This window comes from Nestor notabilis, unplaced genomic scaffold (assembly GCF_000696875.1).
Source record: "Nestor notabilis isolate BGI_N333 unplaced genomic scaffold, ASM69687v1 scaffold11136, whole genome shotgun sequence".
Lineage (NCBI taxonomy): Eukaryota > Metazoa > Chordata > Aves > Psittaciformes > Psittacidae > Nestor > Nestor notabilis.
Genome location: NW_009934261.1, coordinates 1 through 313, shown reverse-complemented (window position 1 = coordinate 313; position 313 = coordinate 1).

The following is a 313-nucleotide window of genomic DNA, read 5'->3' as shown; positions in this document are numbered from 1 at the left end:
TTTTTGTTGCTCCGGGCAGGCCCAGCCACTGGCAACATGTCCTTTAACTAATAGGGGTCTGGTGGGCAAATCTTCATTTAGTGGAAGAATAAACATAAGGATGCTTAATAAAATAATGGTGCTTTCTAAATCAGTTTAATGAAAGTATCATGGCAATAACTGCTAAGTATCATTATTATTATTGCTTTGCCTCATCCTGACTCTCAATAAAGAGCACACATCTTCACAGCTGGGCAAGGATGTACTGGGGCTCCAGCAGTGTAACCCAGCATGTTATGCTCCACTCTTCTCTTCTCTTCTCTTCTCTTCTCTT